This window comes from Cyprinodon variegatus, unplaced genomic scaffold (genome assembly GCF_000732505.1).
Source record: "Cyprinodon variegatus isolate N-32 unplaced genomic scaffold, C_variegatus-1.0 Scaffold380, whole genome shotgun sequence".
Lineage (NCBI taxonomy): Eukaryota > Metazoa > Chordata > Actinopteri > Cyprinodontiformes > Cyprinodontidae > Cyprinodon > Cyprinodon variegatus.
In genome coordinates, this window is record NW_015150833.1 from 181,122 (window position 1) to 205,128 (window position 24,007).

Consider the following 24,007-nt stretch of genomic DNA (forward strand, 5'->3'; position numbering starts at 1 on the left):
TATCTATCTGTCTGTCTGTCTGTCTGTCTGTCTGTCTGTCTGTCTGTCTGTCTGTCTGTCTGTCTGTCTGTCTGTCTGTCTGTCTGTCTGTCTGTAGCTACTGTAGATAGATATACATGTAGGTTATATACTTATATCAATGAACAACTGAAATATATTTTGATTTTTTTTGGTATTTTAGATCTGCATTGTAAATATTCAACTATAAGCAATATTTCTATTAAGGGGGCATCAACAATCTCTTGCTAAAGCACAATCCACAAGGCCAGAGGCCATTTTCATTGGACAGTATGTTGGAAATGTGTTAAACCAAACCAATGTTTTATTTAAATTAGTTTTATTTAGTGAGTTATAGCCAGTACCTTATTTTTTTTATAGAGCTGATGAACAGTACATTAAAAAAAGACTTACAAGTTGGGGGAAGCTAATATCTAAGTTATATGTATAAACTTTATAATGGGGAAAGTTGTAATAAAATCTAGAAAAAAAAAGAAGAATATCTGGAAGCTTAAAAGGAATTTCTTTAAGCCTAAAATCCTTTGTTTGTTGTCTTTCTACTTTTACTGTAATGTCATTTTCTAGTTCCTTTTTTATCTATTCATCCATCAATCCATCCATACCATCATTGGTCTTAAAGCAGTCCGTCTACCTCATAAATATGTGATCAGTGTGAGTAAACAGAGAGCCATACTGGCCTCAGATGTTATCATGAACTATGGCACAAACTATGGCAAAAAACAATACAACATAAGATAAATAGTATTTAATATATATGTGCAAACATTTTCTGTTTGAAACTGAATCACAATATAAAGTAAAATGTTGACATTGGGGGGAGTTTTGAAGTAGAAGAAAATGTTTTGCTTAAATTCTCCCACATATCTAGAACCAAATAAGCGAAATTAACTTCTAATTCCTAAACTGTATTTTAATGCTACAATGGATACTCTGTTGCTTGTATAATATCTTATCCTCAACACCTACAGCTAGCAAAAAGCTTTCATAACTTAAAAAAAACAATATCCTGCAGTCATGAGCACAATGAAAAGTATTTATTTTACTGGGTTTAAACACTGTAATACACTTTCAATCCTTATTGCAGTGTACTGTATGTGGTCCTCTTCAAAAGAATGGTAATCTGTTTTGAAGCCTAAATTTAGAGCTAAATTTTCATAATCAAAGCTGTTCTAGTAATGGAAACAAAACAACAGTTTGGCTGTAAAAAAAAAAAAAAAAAAAAAAAAAAAAAGGACTTTTTGATAAGAAAAACAAAGCTTCTTTCGTGTCAGACTGTCATAGAACAAAGATGATTAAGATCTAACAAAAACATCCTAAATTAAAATGCAGAAGCTGTCACACAACTGACAGTGCGACTCAGTGGAAAATAATAAAATAAAAGAATATTGTTTCTCATCTGACATGCAAATTGTTTTTAGGTGTAGTCAGTCAGACAATGCATTTGGTGAAAATGTAGGTTTCAGACCTCTAGGAGACAACCAACAGTTAAACAGTTTTATATCTTAAACAGGAAAGAAAAGAAGTTGCATTCCGTAGATGTGTATTATTTAGGTAGAAAAAAATAGGATAGCTATGCACAAAAAAGACCAAACACTAAAAAGAATGCCAGGTGTGTTTTTTTTCTCTATAAAACAGGAAACAAGAGGAGCAATTAGAAGCTATTGCAAAGTGCTGATTGATTTAGATGAATGCAGCCAGAACTATAACTTAATTAGCTCACAGGGGGTTTTAGCAAATTCAATGTTATACTTCATGCTACCTCTTAGTATAGGAGACGAAGCCTGCATCATTTAGAGTTTACTGTACCTGTTAGAAGCAGTGAAACCAGATAGCATAATGGCTCTGCTCTGAGAAAGACCAAGTAGTCTTGTTCAGACAGATGCTCCACAACCAAAGTGGTAATTAGAGATAAATCACTTGAACTCATTCAATGTGCTCAAAATAAGATTAACCCATTTTTAAACCTATCCGAAAAAGTTCAAGCCCACACAGCATTTAGATATCTGTAGTTTAAAAAAAAAAAAATCAGATTTATTTTGGTCAAATATTTTTCTTTATAGAAAGTTCAAAGCGTAGCTCCCAGTGTCAACCCGTCCATCAACAGAGAGCAAGAGCTCAGAGCTGAATAGAATATTACATCATTCTTATTGACATGCAAAAATGCAGCCAGAGTTGGGTTTTGCGCAGGCTGTCTGATTACACAGTTCATGGTAAATTTGCTATAAAAACACTCAAATCAACCGTTAATCAGGTCAGCATGAACCAGAGACCTGTCTGCATGTTCTCGGAATCCTGCGTTCTCCTCAACAAACTGGAAATAGTTTTGATTGTAGTTGCAGCAAAGAATACTTATCATTTGTCACTTGGTAGAGCTGTGTTTTTGCAAGGTCCCTGAAATCAGTCTATATTCTCCTCATAATCTCTTCTCATTTCATTCACCGTTTTAAGTTTATGTTCTCTGATTCTAATAGCCATATGTCTAGAAACAACAATTCAATTAAGTTCTTGGAATTTTCAATTATCAGAATCCATTTTGTTCATGAATGTGCAGCCTTGAGCATGTCCCCAATTTCTGAATCCTTTTCAGTCATAATTGTTGGATGTCTTAATGTTCTGATATATTTGAAAATTTCTACCTGAGAACAAAGAAATACTTGTTGCCAATGTCAGTATTCGTGAAAAGATTGATTCTTTGAAAGGAAATCACATCTAAAGGATATAATCTTTTATCTTTATTTCATTATTTTTCATTATTCAAATTGGAAGTGTTCCTTTTTTTAAGGAGCTTTTGGTTACATTTAAAAAGAAGAAACAAATTGTATAAAATAATCTGATCACAAATGCTCTAATGCTGTACCCCAATTATTTCCAACATAAAAAACATAAATAATAAGCATCAACTTTTCACAATAAGCCTTTTTCATTGTTTTTCCAAGTAAAAAAGTAATGTCACAGAAGCATCTGATACAAAGGAGCCTTTGTGTAGATGATGTAGTGTACGTCCTTGCATTGTTCTTGAGGGAGTGTTATTGTCTACTTGCTGAGTGAGAATGCTGTATTTTCTAGATCAACAAATATATTCTTAATTTAAATCATTCAAATGGACATGTGGCATCTTATTAGCAAGCCAAAAACAAAAAGATGGAGCAAACACTCCACCGAGGCATGTTCAGGTATGGAAAACATAATTCTCCATTGCCACCAAAAATAGGCTTTCTTTTCTCCTTTTAACACTTTCTGATTATGAAACATTTGGAATCCACTTAGCATGTGGGAGTTTAGTTCATGTTAAGGCAAGGACAGATACTTTTGACAGGTAATCAGAAGCTAGACCACTAAGGCAGCTATGGAGGTTAATAAAGTTTTTGTTTCTTTTAAAGATAGATTTTTCTTTCACACATTTTTCAGATATCTGACAGCTACATAGTTATATAAATGATCTGAATGGAAGACTTCTAACTAGAGCTGCAGGCTCTGTTGATTAGTATGTTGCACTTTTTTTCTTAGCCACTCTATGTTAAAAGTATAGAGGACGATCTTTTATTTCCAAGTGGATCATCTAAATAAGTGGTCCCCCTAATTGTCAATCATTCTGGTGATATGCTTAGTAAGGCCGTCCTACGTGCTCGTCCTCAGTTAGCTATATTTCTCTGCGCATGCGCGCTTTCAGGCGTATACGTGTGGTGAGCTACAGTTTCAGACAGTCATTGAAGCTCAACTTTCTCACTGTGGTTCTTTGAAAATTGCCCAGGGTCATAAGAGAAAAAGTGCCTATCAAGTGTATAAGAAGAAAAAAAAAGGACTCAAAAGAGGCAGATATATCCCGGAATGCTTTGCACTGAGAGCTCTCCTCACAAAGTATTATAGGACTTTCTGTCACAGCGACCCACTGTCGCCACAGGCTGTTGCTACCTGACAGCGGCGACTAATAACACAGATGACACAGGCATAGGGGAGGAGGAGTTTTGTTACCAACAGAGCAAAAAGCAGTGATCATCTGTCCGAACAGTCAGTGAACTGAGTTTGCTATGAAGTCCACTATATAGTCCCCGCTCTATATAGTGATTGAGGGATTTAGGAGTTAGAGCGGATGTTCAGGCACAGTACGCTTGTATGAGAACAGAAACTTTTAAACAAAGCTTGCAGCAGGAGAAATGGGCACGTTCCCTCTCTTGCATATTTTTTTTTTTTTAATGGAGAGGGCAGGTCTTTTAAAAAAATCATGAACATTCCCCGCCACAATACCTTTTAGGTATTGGTTTGAATTTATTAAAAGGGACAAACCACAAAATGGGATGAGGCTAACTGTATGTGCACTCCTAGATTCTGAGTTACTTTTTGGAATTATACTTTAAAAGCGTCTTCAACCCTGCATGTAAAATCATTGCATGGTTTCCTACAACAACAACACTGCAACTCAGTCGCAGGAAAAAAAAAGAAAGAAACTGGTAACAATACTGGTAGTATATGAGCAGGTTTTCTAACAGCTACAGAAATGCTAATATTTTAGCCTTTTGAACTACAGCTTTTGTCACAAGAAAATGCTGTTGGTAATACCAGGTAGATTGAGCTTGCTGCAATGTGCTTTTTGCTTTTTAGGTGATGTATAAGGTGCTGATTTAGTATGTCTCCAGTTTACTGCTGTTAGAAAACATTTCTTCTGACTGCCTCTACTTGTGTGAACAATTTTCCATATAAATCTTCATTGGATCAACTGAGGTTGAAGCTTAAGTCTTTACTATCAATACTTTCCTCAGGGCTGGCTATTGTATGCACAAAGCCCCAGTTTGGTGTTCCAAACAATCTATTCAATCTTAATGTTCATCTGTGTTTTCAGAGGCTTTGTGCTGACATTTTACTTTAATGGTGATTTAAAAAAACAGTTGATTTCAGAATAGCGATTAATATTACTGAAATGAGACCAGGAACAATGAAAAGCCTAATGACTAATGATCAACTTAAAGAATGCAACTAAAAGAAAACAATAAAGTGACAAGAAAAGACTTTAAAACATAGCTATCGAACTATAGAATGCTTTTTAAAAATTTCATCAAGTCATAAAACATACCAACCTTTTTCATTTAAATGTGTTTTACTCTAGATGTAATGGGACACAAAACACCCAGAAAGCTTTCATCCTGTTTTCATATATGACCTTAAACTGCTTTTAAATGACTAAGATTTCTTGGCAAATGAAGCAGCAGGTGCTTTTTTCCTTCTACACTTGTAATGAAAAACAAACCTCTTTGTACATAAATATCTAGGACGGACGGACAGATATAGGTATAAAGGTATATTGGAGGATTTTAACAAATTTTTGAAAAGATCCGCCCTCTCCACTGTTAAAAAAAATGCACTTGTACAACCCTGTACCTGCTCCCAAGAGGGAACGCCTATTAAACACGTGCAAGAGCATGCACAAGCCCATTTCTCCTCATGCACACTCTGTTTAAAAATTGCTGTTTGCATCACTCATACAAGCTTACTTTCCAAAAGAAGATTTGCAATTTTTTCCATTATGAGTTTTCACTAGTGAAAATGGGGACGAGCGCATAGGACAGGCTTACGTAAACATATCACCAGAATGATTTACAATTAGGAGGACCACTTATTTTGATGATCCACCCAGAAAAAGAACATCCTCCACTCTATCTATAATTTTAGTTTAACCTGCCTCTTTCATGCTGACAACTGGAATAATAGGTAGCCTTTCTGTAAACCCTCAACAAGACAAAACCGATGAAAAAAAATATATATTCAGAGACATCTTAAACAATAAATAGGAAGGATTAGTGCTGAAACACTTAATCAGATTAATCAGGATTAACTGATTATTGAAAATTTTCATCAACAAACTTTGCAATCGATTAATCGTTAATGGAAGTTTATAGACTCTAAAATGTACCTTTAGCTGACAGAGCTATCCACCTTGAGCAGCAATTATTCCAAAATTGTAAGAAGAAATATTTTAACATTTTACATTTAAGACAAAAATCTGTCAATATGCTCTATCCACTACTCCACAAATGGAAAAGTTTTAGTTTCACTAACTGTCTCAAATGACTTATTTCTATAAAAACATAGCCTTAAGTGAAGTTCATCTATATGTACATATCTGTTTTAATGGTCTAACTTGTCTGGTCCAAAGTAAGTAACCCCATGTGATAATACTTCTATGCTACAACGGTAAGCTTTGTTTCACACACATTGAAAGATAGCATAAAAAACAAACAAAAAAAACAACTTGCATATACATTATTATAAAAGACACTACTGCTGGTATAACAGCTAAAATGCTTTATGTCACGTCTTTTTCTGTTTGTAATAAAAATAGAAATGTTCAACCTATAGATGTCCTCTGACAGTTTTCCCATCTTGCTGTTCACTTTACTTTTACTTTTAGCTGTTAAGCCCTGCAGTTAGAGTGCAAAAGGCTGAACCAAACAGAGCAGCCACATTGATAAAAGTTTGTGACCCGGTTACAGTCAAGTCAGGCTCTCAACACTGCAGAGCATCTGCTCAGACTGACTCCTCGGTCTGTCAGTCAAGTCCTAAGTCTTGTGGTTGAATTCACTAACAGCCAGCAACAGAAATGGAAGTATTGAAGCAGTCAGTACAAAAAAAGAGAGACATATCACACAACCATACGTTTCCATCCCCATCTCTGTTGGCAGTTCTCAGCACCTTAATTCCCAGCTATGTTTTTTTAGTTGATCTTTATTGGATGAAGAGCTTCATACCAGATATTTACCTAAAGTCAATTCTGGCTTCTTCTCAGGAGTGTCACATCAGGGATATGATTTTTACATATTTTGCAGAAAGGAAAGCTGCTAAGCTTGGCAAAGTATGAGAGTTCTCTTTCAGGGTTCAAAAGTAAAAGTGCTTGCATAGCATGGCAGAACACATTTAACATTAGTTAGCTTGGGGCGGAAATTAGTTTGCCGGGCTTTGAATTTGTATCTCCTTTGGCAGTCTTATACAAAAACAATTCAACTGTTTAGCATTTTTGTCTAACTAAAAGGGAAAAAAAGCCCAAGGTACTCTGATTTACCAGGATACAATACCTTAAAAAATTATAATTTTCTGAACTTTTAGAATTTTTGCAATGGAACAATGGCATGCAAAGTATTTCTTAGGATTTCATGTGATAAATTAACAATAGATGGCATGCATAATGGTGAAGTGGAAGAAAAATGCATGGTTTTCAACACTTTAATCGGGTATCTGTATACAGCATTCCTCCATCTATATCGCAGCACTCTTACAATAAGCGATCCACATGAAAATATAGAAATCAATTAGAAAATTGATTTCTATATTTTCATAGAATGTAAAACTATTATTATCTTATATAGATTAAAACACTTCACCCTCCAGGTTTTATTGCAATCCTTGGGAAACTCTCCAGAAATATGTTTTTCATTAGAATATGTGACTTTACTATTTGGTCATATTTTCTTCACTGAATATCTGAAATCAGATCCGTAATAAGCACTGTATGCTGAAATGTTTACAGTACAATCAGAGCCAGTGATGAAATTTTTATGTTGTGAGGAGAGATCTGGCTGCAAGTCAATGTTTTCAAGGGCTGGCTTTAAATGTTTGAAGCTTGCCATGCTGATAGCTTTCAGAAATATAAATGCGGTGAAATGCAGTTATCGTTTCATGAGGATATAAATAGGGGTTTTTTGAGCAAGGGCTTTCCATTCATTTATCTTGGCACCACCAAGCACTTGGCTGTGTAATAGAAGTGACACTTTGTGACAGTTTCAAGGTATCTCTATGCCCCTTCAACACTGCATTAAGAAATTACAGCCAAAGTACTACTAGAAAAGAAAAAAGCAATAGATTTCAAACTAAGGCTGAAGTAAACTTGATGTTGCTCATAACAGCATCCTGGTATTGAGTTTTGTTCCTCTGTGACCTGTAGATCAAAGTAATGGACTCAGGAAGGCTCTGCACTCAGAACCAGTGAGGACTGAGCTACTTAGAAGAGTAATGGTTTTCGGCAGGTTCTTAATTATGCCATGGTTTTTCCTAAGCTGTTCCTGTCTTATGGCCCACAAGGGCAATTGTACGTTTTCATCCAATCAATACAATGAGGATGTTTAATAAAAACAACATGAAGAGCTCCAGTCAAATCTATTAGGACAGCAGTAAGCAGTATGTCAGTCTGAAATAAACGAGAGTTCCTGTAACAACTGGTTGCAGATTTTCTCTCTTAAGTTTGTATATTAGCATAATTTGGTTCTTTTAATAACACTGTTATGTTGTAAATACTTCAGAATAACTTCATAATGCTCGCTGGCATTGATGAAAAAAGCTCTGCGTCCTTCACTAAGTGTGGGCACATTTCCTGCACCAAGCCGACCTTGTTCTCTGTGCGTGAGTCTTGCACGGATGTGCTGATAATGGCCTGATGACTTTTTGTTCCAACAAGTTCAGCAGGTTAGACCTGCCATCCATTTTACTTTGGTTAGAGCTGGTATTGATCTACCTTAAGTGTTGCTTCTTTTTCTCTCTTAGCAGGCTTTCTGTGGCAGTGTGAGAAAACACTCCTCTCTTTATTATCCACACCACACTCACCGCACAACTTTAAATCTAGAGAAGCTGCAAACACTGACGTAGTGCTGCAGAGTGATGAAACGTTGATGCTCTACCAGTAGATCTAAGGTAAATTGAAGTCATACCACGCAATGCAAAAATAAAAAGCTACAGTGTTTATATAACAATATCTTCTATCAAAAAGACAACACATTTTAGGATGTCCCACCATAAAAGGGAGTAGTTTGGCTTAATAAATCAGCTAAAAAAAGATAATGTCAGAACATCTGATAGAGATAGAGAGGAGTTGTGCAACACTTTTAAAATCAACTTTTTCCACTGGCCCAGTCTTAGAGAAATCCATTGCATGGCACTGACATTTTTAACATTTAGTTTGGGCAAATATCAGACTTAAATTATGGAACTCAAACAAAGACATCAGCAACCTATGAAAATATGCACAGCTCGGTAAAATGGAAGATCTTTGGGGACAATGTAGTCTTATTTTACACATATTGTACCATTTAACTGAAAAAAGTGAACATGTATAAAAAGAGAAATTAACTGTTGCCAACAACCTTGCTGCATAATTATGCACACGCTTAGTTCTTAAGGACTTAAGGGTTTGTTTATATTTGTCCAGTCTATTAATAGACCTCAGATTATATCTTTTTGTTTAGCACGTGTTAGTAATGCTACAAAAACTAAACCATTTTTAGCTTTCTAGCAGACAAACAATTTATAAGTATTTGGATTTATTCATACAACCATCCACTTTCACACAAACCAAGCTACAAAACCTGAACCACAGCATAACCTGGAAATCAAATATAGAACCTCACTTTATTATTATTTCAAAAGACATTGTAGGGCAATTCTAAGTAGCATTTGACAATAAATTATAATTATTTTCCCTCTCAGTCTTCTGCCTGAGCTGCTGCGCAACATCCACTGATTAACGCTCCAGTGTCTAATTCTTTTTCCGACACTCACTCTACCGTTAGCCTCGTCCTTGTGGCTCCTGTAAGTTCTCTGTCCTTGTAAAATAAATGAGAATTATGCTTGACTCACAATCCACTCTGCCCTTTGGTTCAAGCTGGTGTATCTACATAAGTTTGACACCTCGCCACCGTGTATGTTTGGTACACTTTTTGAAATGATAGAAATTGTGAACGACTATTCAGTGCCATCTGCTTTTCATTGTTATTCTTAACTATAAATTTGCTCTTTGTCACTGTTTATGTTTCTATTTATTTCAATTTCTGCAGATTTAGACGCACTTCACCTTTTAAGATGCTATATGATATTTTTCCTTTTTCTCACCTCAACTTACGCTTCCTTTTAATTCTTTTACCACACCTCTCTCTGTTTTGTTCATCTTGTTTCCTCTTGACTTTAGTCTGACTGTCCATTGCATTTTAGATGATCCTAAAGCAATTCGTAATAATGTTTTTAATATTATTATTTTCCTAAATTTTGTGTTTCTCCTTGGTTCTCAAACAATAATTACTTTATAAGGGCTATACTGTAGATCAGGCAGAGGTGGGTGTTAGAGTTCTGGTTCTGTTATGTTTTTTTCTTTTGGATGTTTAGTTTTGCTTTGCTCCTTGTTTTCTAATTTTTTATGGTTTAATTCTTATTTCATTGTGTTCTTTATTTTTTTTCTCAGTTTCTGTCTTAGTCTTTGTTCTGTTATGTTTTCTTTTTAGTGTTCAGTTTTGCTTTACTCCATGTTTTATAGTCTTAGTGGTTTAATTCCTTATTTTGTTGTGTTTTCTGGTTATTTTCAGTTATCAGGTTTTTATTTGTTGCCCTCTGCTGCCCTCTTGAGTTCTCCTTTTTTCCCTTGCCCCTTTCTTGTTTCTGTTCTACTCACACCTGCTCCTAATCTGCTCGTTAGCTCTCCCTTTGTTTTAGTCTCCCATAAATACTCTCTCTGTGCATTTCTTTAGTGCTGGGTCCTCGTCAAACTTCTTCCAACTATGTCTTTCTGAGCCCTCAACCTTGTGACTGTTTTTCCTTGATGTCTCCGTGGTTTCTGGTTCGTTTTGACTTGTTTTCTTGTTTTGATTTTTTGATTCTTGGACTCCTGGTTTTCTGTTACTGTAGTTTGGACTTTGTTTTCTTTTTGGATTTTCGGATTACTTGTCTCTATTTTCAGCAAACCTTCATTAAATCACCAAGAAATTCACCTTTGCCTTCCTGCCTCTGTTTTTGGGTCAACATTCCATAGCCAAATCCTGACAGTGGGAAGTAACTTTGACATTTAATCACATTTACCTTAGTTCCTTTTTTTTTTTTGACAAAAAAAAACTTAAATGCTCTTTTTTTTTTACACCATATTTTTTTTATTTTACTTGAGTTATTACTTTATAAAAAGTTGCTACTCTTATTTGGGTGAAATGCTTGGCTATTCCATTCACTGTGAATAACTCCACTGAATAGCAAACAAGCTTGCTTTAAACAAGGACAATGCAGATGAAACACTAGAGGTGATGTTTATGGCAAAATAAGTGCTCCATTTTGGTACACAAACTTACTTTATATTTTGTGAACCCTCCATGAGATTCGGGGGTTATAGAAATATACAGTAAAGAATAAATATGGAGATAATTTACACTGTTTAATATGGATAAATGACCTAGTGACTGGAATGGTTTTCTTCATTTTTATGTTGAGCAGAAAATTTATTTCTTCCTTGTGTCTGCGTTTCTTATCATAAATTAATATCAATAGTGTATACATTTATTTATTTTATCATGGTCATTATAATTTGATCTGTCTTATTAGATAATTTTAAATAGTATATCGGATGACTAACGTTTTTAGCAAATACTTTTTACTCTTATTTAGTAATTTCTTGTATGGCTACTTTTTACCTGAGAAAAAATATAATGAAGTATTGCTACTTGAACTTAACTGAAGGTTTTGTGTTCTCTAGGCACCTCTGAGGGAAGGACACCTTAAAAAAAAATGGTGAATGTCGGTGTCTCTCTGTTTTATAAAACTGATAAGCAGTGGGAGCCAGTGATGTGTCCACTGTATTGCAAGATGAAGGAAGGAAAGGAAAAAAGAGAGCATAACTCCTAACAATTGCCTTAAGTGGAGCACTGACTGCTAGAAAAATCTGTGCGGACAGAGCATGTGGATGAAATGCGATATCACTGCATGAGACAGCAGATTCTTTGAAACCGTCCAGATACTGATTAAATACTGCATGTGAACGTGAATCAAATCATTATTTTAGATCATGAAAGAATCTGAACTCGTCCATTCAAATTGCAATGAAAGGATCAGTTATAGGTTTTATATACCGGTAGGCAAAAAATAGATTTGGGTTGAATTTGCCTGCTGTGTGAGCATAATGTTACTTGACACTCACCAGGCTCAGTGACAGACATCTCATTGAATTAGAGGCAGAAACATCTGCCTGTGGATTTTCACCTAAATGAAAAAAAAAAGCAAAATATATACACTTAAAATGCAATAGCGTTTAGACACAATCAACAGACATTTTTAAAAAGTATAACCACAGACCCTTCAATGCATTTTGGGAGGATGTAATTTAATAGTCAGCCTGATGTAAATAGATTTGATTAATTAGAACATTGCATATATAGTCAGTGTAAATTTAGATATGAAGCTAATTAGCAACACTAGACATCAAAGTATAAACTCAATTTTCAATCTCAACAGGCTGATTAATTTATTGATATCGGTTAACTCAAACAAGACTTAGATTAGATGTAGAATTTTGTACAAACAGGATCATATTCACATTTTAAATTAAGCTGATTGTTGAAATGTCATCTTACTATACAGTCCCAGGAGCTGCTATATGGTTTTCACTATGAGAAAACAATAAAAGAAATTGAACAGTAGTGTGAACCAATCTGCAAATGTGTTTCTAAAGCACCATTGTATTTTCACCATCAATTTTTGTTTTAATTCAGTGAAAATCTGCGCAATGACTTTGCAGCATGTTCCCATGAGCTGCAATGACTTTTTTCAATAGCAAATACCTATTAGAAATTGAATTTAAAGCTATTTTTTCAGACAGTCGTTGCTTTTACAGTATATTTATAGTGCAGGTTTCCTAAGCTATGGTCCTTGAGGGCTGGTGACCTGCACATTTTAGATGTCTCTGCCTCCACAACTGAAACTACTGAGGTATCATCTCAGCATGCAGTCAAGTTCTATATAATCCTGCTATTGACCTGACCCAGCCTACCTCAGACTCAGAAAATGAACTGAATTTATCAGGCAAATTCTTTGCGGTCTCCTGGTACATCCTTGCTCTTACATGGATTATATTAACTTCACATTCCAAACAACTAAATAGCATCAAAAAAACATCTATTGATACCTTCAGCACAGGAATTATTTATATTAGTCATCTGTATTTAGACCGGAACTGATATGATAAGCTAATTTGTTTCACCTGCCCATAATATGATAGCACATCTTTAGAAATAAATGAAAAAGTAGACATGCTATACTGTATGTTGCCATCTGTCAGTTCTATAGAACCACATTTTCCCGCAGTAACAGCTGCTGGTCTTTTAGGGTCTGTGCTTTCTATCTAGATATATAAATCTTTAGCTCCAATACGGTTTTCTAACGTTAACTATCACATTAGCAATTCTCAGTCGAATCGGGGGGTCAACATTGATTCAAGATGGTACATCTCAAACAAATTGTAGTTGGCTGAAGGCATGACCTAAATAATATACAGCAAGCAGTAACATGCACATCACCATCAAAGCATTATTATTTGTTTTACTTTTTGGGGTGTTTCTTTTGTTTATTGCCAGACTGGAAGATGTCACTTTGCATAAACCTGATAGGAATGAGTTAATGTAAGTGTTTATGTGAGTGAGCCTTCAGTTAGGACTTGAACACCAGCTGGATATTTTTCACTCTTTCTGCCACAACCAGGATCTGTTTCCAGGTTCAAAGATGCAGACTTTGCATTATCATTTACGTAATACAAACAAACACCACTTTAGACATAAATCAGAAGTACAGACGTTATACATGAAGAACACCACCTTAGTTTTTTTATTCTTCATTTCAAACACGACTACCAAAGTTAAGGACAGAAAGGAAAATAGGGAAAATTTTAAAATTAAATGAATGAAACAAAGGGAAAGCAGGGCCAATTTAAAAAGCAATCCATGGTTGTGCAGAAGAAACAGCTAACCTTCCAACCTTCCAATTACAGTATGCAGATATAGCCCTACCTTTGATTAGGTCATTTTAACAAAGCGAAAAGCTTTCATTCAAATAATGTCCCTTTTGCAGTTGCTATTTCATATTTGTTGGACCAGGAACTTCTTTTCAGGTCTCAAGCCTTTTCAGCCTCTCATCGATTTTCTTTTAAAATTGTCTTTCATTTAGCTCTATCCATCTTCCCATCAACTCTGACCAACTTCCCTGCCCCTGCAAAGGAATAAATCCCCTCAGCATGATGCTACAAGCAGGCTCCACCAGGTTAATGGTGTTTTCACAGGGATGTGCAATGCTATTTTTCTACCATGCATAGTTTTTCAAATGTGAGCCAAAATATTCAATAAATATTTCCCCTAACTTGTTCTTCTTGACTCGAAATTCTAGGTGGTAGACCATATCTTATTAGGTTCGCACTTATGCCAAGCCATTTTCATTCTTGGAGACTGAATTGCTTTTTTCACCTATAAAAATATATTTCATTCTACCTTTGCACCTCACAGTTTTCACATATTTACCATGATAAAAGAAACGTTCAAACATTTCCTTCAACTTAAAGATAAAAAGATGCTTTGTGCTGCTCTATTACATTATATTAATGTTGAAATAGGGTGACATATGAATACATGCAAGCCAAGGTGGCACGAACACCTTCCATGTATGCAAGTTCTTTGATTTTTTTTAAATGTATTATTTAACTGAAATAATGTTTTGAATAAATGTCTGATCAGGATATTTAAGTTCAATATTTTTTCCCCCAGGTAAATCAAAGTTCAAAGCAAACTGATCAAAAAAGCTAAAATTGAGGAATACAGTGAATACCAAAATATATAAATGAGATGCTAGAGGAGAATAATGAAACTACTTGATCATGAAATAATGCCATTGGTACTGTATGTAAGCCAAGAATAGTTTTAAACTATCATGCTTAATGAGTTTACAAATTTTTTCTCCCAATAGTCTGTAGGAGAATTTCAGATGAGACTTCCTGGCTGATAGCTGACCATGCTTACGTGAAATAAAAACTTCAAGTTCTAACTCAGCCAAAGTTTCCGGGCTGTACTGAGCATAATGGAAATAATGCAGAACATTGGATATGTATTGGAAATACTAAACCAAGGGCTAGAAAGACAATGCATCTGCAGCAGTGGAGAGGCTCTGGACAAGGGGTCATACTCGGTGCAAATCAGTGCAAACATTTTACAGTAACAGGAATCTCTGCTAAACATATAGTGCTTTTTTTCACAGGATGTCAACGGAAAACAGGAGGTGAATTTTGAATTTATCTGTTGTTACACATTAATACAATAATATAACTATATGCATAATTTCAATAAATATCAAACATTATACAGTATGTCTTCTAAACACTGAGGCATTTAAAAATCAGTTTTTATATTTGACAAAAGATGTAAAGAGTAGATTTAGAAGTTATTGGGATATATCACAATTTTAGTAAGGATCACAGGCAGCTTGGATTTTTAGTTCATGACAGAATTGTCTCTTTTGTCATTTGCAATGATCAATTATTGCACAATTATCTTGTCGGTTTCAGCATCTTAGATGAGGAACAAGCTGCAAAGGATCACTATGAGAATGACGGCAGCTCTGGATAGCATCAGCTCCAGGCTCGTGAGGTGCTATGCTGATAAACTGTGTGACATATGTTCAACCTTAGCCTGAAGCTATGGAAATTACCACAGCTATTGAGGATGCCCTGTGTGTTACCAGTGCAGAGTACAACACTTTAAAAAAAACCTCAGCAGTCACAGGCAGGTAGTAGTAGCCTCTCATCTCATGAAGACCCTTAATAGGTTGGTCCTCAACTATAATCAACCCCGGTCAAGTTTGTAGGATTAACGGTAGTTCACCTTCTAGCCTTATATCAGGGTGGATGATGCCATCATCTATCAGCATCTACCTCCTGCATCAAGCTCTTACTGGAGAAGCCATGTAGCACTGTGAGGATCATGTGTTATTTATTTTTTTTTATCTCCTAAGTAATTTTAATGCCGAGAACATTTTCACTTCAGTTTTGGTGAGTGTTACAAAGAATTTGCAAAGAATTCATGTTGGCAAAACATTAACAATAATTTTTGAAACCTGGTCTCAGAGTGGAAAAATCAGATAATGGCATTTTCATGTTTGATTGTGTATATGTGAGGTGATTGTCTTAGTTTTTTTACAATAACATTGTAGCTCAAGCTCTATAACCCACATACACCTCTTTTCCGCCATGCTGCTGTGTTTATGTTGCGTGAGCTGTCCGAGCATGCCTAGTGTTTTTCTCAGCGATTTAGGTAATTCTTTTGGCGCCAGCAAAGGGCCAGGCATATCTATAATTGTCTTCACTGATGCTATGTGCATGCAACTTTTCTCTAACCTGTTTATAAAAAGATAACATGTTCGTTTTCATACATACTAGGCCTGAGACTGTTGAAAATCCAGGGCCTTTATAACTGTTTTAACCACTGCCGGCCATACATAAGAAACATGTTTAAAAAATTATCTTCAAAATTTATTTTGTCCACATTAAGAGGGGTGACAGTTACATAGCATGCATTAGGTTGTCCTGCAACCAGAGGGTCACCAGTTTCAAACCCGTCTGTATTAGTTGTGTCCTTGGGCAAGGCCCTTAACTAACATTGCCTGCTGCTACTGATGGTGGTCAGTGGCCCCGGTGGTGCCACTATATGGCAGCCTGGTTTCTATTAGTGTCAGCTGTGGCTACGTTGTAGCTTGCCACCATCAGTATGTGAATGGCTACATAAATGGGTAAATGACAGATTATAGTTTAAAGCTCATTGGAGCCCCCTGCATTGAAAAGTTTCTCTTTAAGTATAGGTTTTTAACCAAGACTTGTGAAAAACACTAAAAAGTAAAGTTCTCATTCCATGTTAAAAAGTTTAATTACTTCAATTATTTGATATTTTCTTTGAGAATCTGAAAAAAAAATGTTATTGATATAATGAGAATAAGAAATGCCATATATTATACATAAGTGTGTGGTTGTTTTTACTATCATCTGCAAACTGAAAGTCTCAATAGTTATGTTGGCCTTAGAAATTGCTATTCATGATTACACAGGAGCCAGTCTTGCAATTATGGAGGCAGAAATCTTTGCATTATGGCAGTGCTGAGCTGACAAACTAGTGACTGGAGAGATCATCATTAGAATGTGACTCGGGCAAGTTAGGCCTATATATAATCCTGCACAGAAAAATTTAATGCTATTTATAATATTATCAAAGTAAACAAACCTTGTTATCATTTGCCTAGATGGATGATGCAGACTCTGCTGAAGCCATTTTGTACCATGATGACCTCCGTATTGTTAGAGAGGGAGAAGCAGTGGGGAGAGCGGTTCATGTTGCTGCAGTCTGACCATTAGGTGTCACTGAAAAGTACAAACTGAAGCTTTAAAGCAAAGATTTTTTGTAATAATGGAATGATTGTGTGGAATTACTGCAAGAAAAACACAAGTGCGTAGGCAGAAGTGTTTGCCAAACAGTCTCATCAGAAATGCTTGTCATTATCCCTAATTTATTATCACTATAAATGTTATTCTTTTCTTATTTATATTTATTTATAACATATTCTGATCATTTTATTCTTAATGTAAATAGACATAAATATAATAAGCACATGAAGCAAGGCAAAAGTTTCTTCTTATCTTAAGTTAATGCCCTTCCCAAATAATTTTAATCAATAAAGATACGTATTTACTCATTGAGGTTGATTTGATAACTTGACTTTCAATTTGGGATATATATATTTTCAAAAAAGCAAACAAAAAAAAGAAAAAAAAATGTAAAAGAATGCCCCAAATGATCTTTCTAGTTTTAGAGATTTGGCCACGGTCCTTGTCTCAGAGGGTATGGTTTTGGTCTTGGGCTTGATCTCAGAAAAACTTGCCCTGATTCCACCACTGTAAATTATTCACTGTTTACTTGTCAGTTATAACTACTAAAGATAGGACTGTATATAATAGGACTGCCATTAATATATTTGCTACAACGTGGCTCTGAAGGTCTTAAAGCAGCTTTATGGTTTTACCCATTGCTAAATATTACCTGATAGACCTTACCCTATTAGCATGAATAGCTAGTGACGTGCACACCCAGGCGACATTACTCTGCATTGAATCATGACAATAAAACCATGCTGTTCTAATTGTTTTTATTTATGGCTATAAAGCTGATAAAAGTGCTGACATTATGATAGAAATATTTACTTTCTCTAAGCAAAGCTTCAGAAACAGTTTGGTAATTGTTCAGTATTGTGTAGACAGGTTTAAATAACATATTAGCCATAAAGGATCTGGCAGACGTTTTTAACAACTAATATGACCTTGTTCCGCTTATTGTATTGCAAATTGTTGGTTTTCGGCCTTGATTTTGAAACCTAAAATATAGACTAAAAGAGAGGGTTGGCCTACATTTATATTTGTTCATAATGGAGCAGGACAAACACTAATGGCCAAAACTCAAAATTCTAGCATAGCTTATCCAGCACAACCGGAATAAAACAGATGCAATGTAAATGTAAACCCTTTATTGCCCCACAATGGGGATATTCACTCTCCACATTTGAACCATCCCCTTGGGTAGCAGTGGGCTGCCATTGTGTGGCTTCATGCTAAAATGTCCAGGAACTCAGATCCTGTCAACCCTTCATTAACCCCACTTATAAACTGCTAATTGTAATTTTTTGAAATCCCTGTTCAGTGGCATTTTATTCAAACTTAATTTACTCTGGTAAAATGTTTTATTATGGTATTTTAAACTACTAATTTCCGTGGCATACCTCTGTATATCCCTTATCGTTTTCAATTTAATCCCATATGATATGTTATCTAAATAACATTTCAATTACATTCAATTCAATTCAAAAATACCTTATTAATCCCATAGAAATTAAGTTGAAGTCAAACTGTCAAAGCAGTTTGTCATTCTACTTCTTCTGATGCTGCTTCTGCAGCTGCCTCTACTCAGTACATAGCAATGGCTTTTTTCTGTCACACAGAAGTCAACAGTTGTCCCCTTTACTTCTCTATAGCAATAAATGTACCTATTGGATGCTTTTTGTGCACTAAACCTGTTATTTAGAACCATGCGTACAGGCCAAATAAAAAAAGAGCCCTCTAAATTCAGATTTAGAGGGGGGGTTATTTATTTATTTTTTGCTCTCTGTAGTCATTTTGCAGATTCTTTTCTGTGTGTTATTTATATTTATTTATGTTTCATTCTGCTTCATTAATCATGACTTAATGGAATTTATGGAATTTATGGAATTTATGGAATTTCTAGTTTAGGGTTCTCTGAAGGTGTGAATTTCTTGTGTTTTTTCTAAAACTACAGTGTAAATTAAATGTTTTCATTGGGAAATGTTTTTCATAAATATTTTTGTACTAAGGAGGTGTTAGATATTCACCTTTTTTTGTTCTTTATGAAATCTCTTCTTTTTTTATTTTATTCAAGCAGAAACCTCAAAAAAATTTTGGAACCAAGTACTGGAAAGGTATGCCTCTATCCCCATACACAGGCATTTAAGCAGTCAGCACCCCATATGACTTTGAGAGGTTTTACAAGACCTCATCCGGTCACACTCTTCGAGGGAGACAGAGATAGCATCCATCAGCCACTTCACCTGTGTCTAATGGCTCACTGCAGACAAGCCATGTTTGCCTGAGTGTTTGATGTGCGCATACCACATGCCCAGCTACTCTTTTTTATGTCAGAATATCAGCAAGCAGCAGAGGGGCAGGGCTCACAAATGGATTTTCTAATCCACTTGTTTGCTGGGAGTTCTTTCAAGCCTGGGTTTTGAAGCCCAAGCCAAAAATGTACTTAAACACAAGCATTCCCTAAGACTTCTATCATCCTCCCCCCTGCCACAGCTGTCACTGTCCTTTCTTGACTGCCTAAAAAAATGTTTAACGGAAAGAAAGGCAGAGAGGAAAAAGATATAACAACAGAAAGCAAGGACATCTCAAAAACGTAAATAATGAGATGTCGAACACTGCAAACTGTAATTGTTCATTGCATTTATTCTTGCCCATTTGGAATGTAGCCATGATGCTTTCAGAGATATTGAGTGGTGCCCTAAAAAAATTTCAGGTTCAGCCTTTAAAATTAGCCCAAGAGATCAGTGTTGAGATTCAATAGGACCCAGTTTCAATGCACTGACAGGGTACACAAGACAAATATGGATAAAGACTGATGAGCAGAGCCCTATGCAACTCTACAGCTAAATAAAACTGGATTTGAATGTACAGTTAGAATGACATATACTGAAATGTTTCTCTAGGGGGCTGCATGCGACTTCAGGATGGGGTCCAGCAATTTGACACACTGAACTCAATAAACATGGAACTGTTTTATGTCAGCTCTAAAACACCCCCAGGATGTTTGCAATGCAGCTCTGCCTGATTGTGCTTCTCTTTAAATGACTGATAAGATGACCTTGTTCAACTTTTTACCTCCTCATGAACCCTAGCTTCTGGCAGTTTTGGAGTGTCTTAAATGATTAGGAATGTGCCGGACAAGCTGAAATTTGTGGGGGAGTCCAGTCAGCTCTATGTGTCGCTTATCAAACATTTTAAGGATAAGCCTTCTTATCTGGAGCTGCAACACATCAGTCTATAATTCAGTCCAATAGGAAACTGTCATTCATTTCCCCTTTATTTCAGTCCAATGTAATTCCTGCTCTGATAAATTCACTGGCCCAGAGTATTGACAAATAGTGCTGTGCTTTGGATCGATTTTTCTTTATTAAAAACATTTTAATCTTCTAATGTGAAAATACCTTCCCACCCCCAAACTGTTATCTGTCAGACACTGATAATTAGTTTGATGAAGAATGGCTCAGTGATGATTACCCTTTTATTGTTTTGCAATAGATTGTTGATATTTTTGTTGTTTCCCGGCTTGCCTTAATTGAAAAAATTGGTCTTCACAAGTAAAACACACCACCCGTTTTTTTCTCCTTTGAAAGTGCTTATCCGTCTGAGCAAGCCTGAAGATAAGATGGATGGAGTGAGTGACTGGAGCAAATATGGTGTATGACATGAAAGAACGCAGTGAAGCGGACTTTACCCCCTGGACTACAGTATAATTCAAGAGTCTCTGTTTCCATGAGTTGCAATAGGTGGAAGGCTTCCTTGTTGCTGCTACTTTTCTCTGAAAAAAGAAACTATCATCACATTTTTTTTCTCTTCAAAAGCGTAGCCGAAAGGTGGCAAAAAAAAAAAAGAAAAAAAACTGCCCTCACTGTTTAGGCTCCTTTGACATATCTTCATTTCCTGCAGCTCTGCCTTCTCCCAGCTAAAGCACCAGTCAATATTCAACCTGCATCTCTCGACATGCTGTTTGTTTTAATGGGTTTAGTTGACAGGTGGTCAGAGCTGGCATTCTCGTGTTTTAAAGAAGTCATCCAATAGGTCTCTGGAGCAGAGTTGTCATCATCTAAGGCAAAGCTATTCAAACAGAACTCACTAAGCCCCTCGCATTCAACAACAGATATTAACCCAAAGTAAAAGCTCTTTAGATTAAAAGGCTTAGCTGAGAAAGGAGAAAACAGAATCCATGAGGTATTGACAAATACAAATCCATCTTGATCCTCTGAAAATAATAGGGTTTTTTTCACTGAGTATACTGTACGTGCTAGGATATATAAATATTTTAATGCTTATTTGGATGGGCTGTAAAACATTGTTTTTGTTTTAACTTTAAAAAGCACAAAACCGCTCTTATAGTAGGTTCACAAATTAATATTTAGTTACACAGTTATCTAAAGCAGGAAGCAAAACCGTTATTACTAACTGACATGTTCATGTAAGAAAAACTTGCCTGATATGCTGGTGAAGATTCTTAGTCATCCAAGTAAATAATCATTCCAAAAAAGTTAAAAAAGTTAAAAAAATTGCCTGATAATTATACGTTCATTAAAACCTTTCTCCGTGACTGATTGCAGCCTCTAATTGCTGTTTATTACAGCCATGTGGGGCAAAATAATGTGGACGACGATGTACAATGACATTACACTTTCAATTGCCTGGTTAATATGCTGAAACCAAACGGAAAGTCTAATTTCCTTTTTCAAACTTTTAAAAGTTTGCTAAAAATTCACATTTTGGCTGGATGGAAACATGTCTAGTGGCAATTAGCCATTGCTGGAGTTCCCAGTGCTTGGAATATTAAAGTTTTCTTTTAAAACAACAAAGGAAGACCTGGCTTGTAGACTGTTAAAAATAAAATGCTTTCAATTGGAAAAAAAAAAAAATCCTTAACCTAAAGCGAAAACTAAATCAACCACTTGAGGCCTACATTTATATGCATGTGTATATATACAAAAATGTAGTTTTTTGCTTTTAAATAGTTGTCAGATTGACATTTTTATACTTTCTATGTTTTTTTAAATAAAAACAAATGTAGGTATATTACAAATTTGGGAAAACATGTATTACAGTCAATAGCCGTTTCTCAATTCACAAGAACGAGAGTACAGACTTATGTCCTCACCAGGTATGTTCTTGAGAAGAACACAGGAAAGTGTGGACAGGAGCACACTGCATAAATATGGGTCAATTGGAACAGAAGCTTACTAATGACGCCACCACACGCTCGGTTCTTCTGGGGTTGCATTTCACCTCCTGTCATTAATGATTTCTAGATAATATGTTGGCCAAAATTATCAGTCATCCAGGTCATAGCCATTCCAAAAAAGTTAAAAGCCAATCCACTGGACTTTGTTTCCAAGTTTGAAGATGTTTTGCTTCCCATCCAGGAGACTTTTTTAAATTTAGAATATCAGAATTACCTCAACAGAGTTCTCCTATCCCAAAAGAAGTATTTCACTTTAGCAGATCATTATTAGACAGTGCTGTTATAAATTTTAAAGAATCTATTTCAATGTTTCTCTCCTCTGTGTCGCTGAGCAGCCCTACAGAGGACAAAAGTTTAGCTTGCTCCACTTCAAAGGTTGATGATTTTGTTGATGGGGTTGCTAGTTCTCTACGTACTGCCTTAGATAATGCAGCCCCTTTTTCTAAAAGGAAAACTTTAAAAATAGAAAGCTGGCTTCTTGGTTTAATGCAGAGGTGTGCACTCTGAAGAGCAATGCCAGGAAACTGGAGAGAAAACGGCACTCTACATGCCTACAGGAATCCTACCTGGTCTGGAAAAATAGTCTACTGCTGTATAAGAGGACCCTTGGTAAAGCAAGAGCAGCATATTTCGCCTCATTCATAGAAGAAAATAAGAATAATCCTAGATATCTTTTTAATACAGTTGCCAAACTCACCTAGAGCCATAACTCGTTGAACTGTCCATACCACCTGTTTTTAGCAGTAATGATGTTATGGGATTCTTAATAAAAAACATTTATTTTATTATAAATAAGATCATAAGCACTCCTCTAACCATGATTGGTTTATCTTTGAAAGGTGAGGCTGCATCTGAGGTAGCCATATAATCTGAACCGGGTCTAGACTGCTTTGACCCAGTTGAACTTTAACGTTAGCAAAACTATTGTCTTCATCTAAGCCTTCAATTTGTATGTTAGATTTAGGTCCAAATAGGTTATTTAAGGAGGTATTCCCTTTGATCTCCTCCAGCATTTTAGATGTGATTAATCTCTCCCTGTTACAGGGATATGTACCAAAGGCTTTTAAGGTTGCTGTAATTAAACCTTTACACAAGAAACCATCTGTTGACCCAGATGACTTTGTCAATTATAGATCCAATCTTCCTTTCTTATCTTAAATTCTTGAAAAAGTAGATGCCAAACAAGTGTGTGATCACTTACACCATAATTAACTTTTTGAAGAGTTTCAGTCTGGCTATAGAGCTCATCATAGCACTGAAACAGCACTGGTGAAAGTCACTAATGACATTCTCATAGCCTCAGATATTAGACTTGTATCTGTATTTGTCCTGTTAGATCTCAGTGCTGCATTTGATACAGATAATCATAATATTCCTTTAAAAAGACTGGAATATTTTGTAGGAATTAAAAGAACAGCACTAGACTGGTTTAAATCGTATCTATCTGACCGATTTCAGTTTGTTCACGTTGATGATAAATCTTCCTCATGCTCAGGTGTGACCTGTGGAGTACCACGGGATCAGGCATGTCTTCAAGACATAAAAACCTGGATGACTCTTAACTTTCTCCTCCTGAATGCAGACCAAACAAAGGTTTTTGGATGGGATTA